The sequence below is a fragment of the Eimeria mitis genome, genomic scaffold, assembly GCF_000499745.2.
Source record: "Eimeria mitis Houghton genomic scaffold, Emh_scaff4384, whole genome shotgun sequence".
In the NCBI taxonomy this organism is placed as follows: Eukaryota; Apicomplexa; class Conoidasida; order Eucoccidiorida; family Eimeriidae; genus Eimeria; species Eimeria mitis.
In genome coordinates, this window is record NW_013572700.1 from 4,511 (window position 1) to 4,794 (window position 284).

Consider the following 284-nt stretch of genomic DNA (forward strand, 5'->3'; position numbering starts at 1 on the left):
CATATATATATATATATTTGTATATATTTATATATATTTACATATATTTATATTTATATATATTTATTTATATATATTTATTTATATATATTTATATATATTTATATTTATATATATTTATTTATATTTATATATTTATACAGGTATAAGTGTACAAAGATTTCGGGACTACGCGCTGTCTGCATACGGGGTGTCTCTGTCTTTGGCTGAAGCAAAAACTTTCAGAGACAATTTCTTCAGACACTTCAAAGGGATCACGCAGTGGCATCAGAGACAAAAGGTAA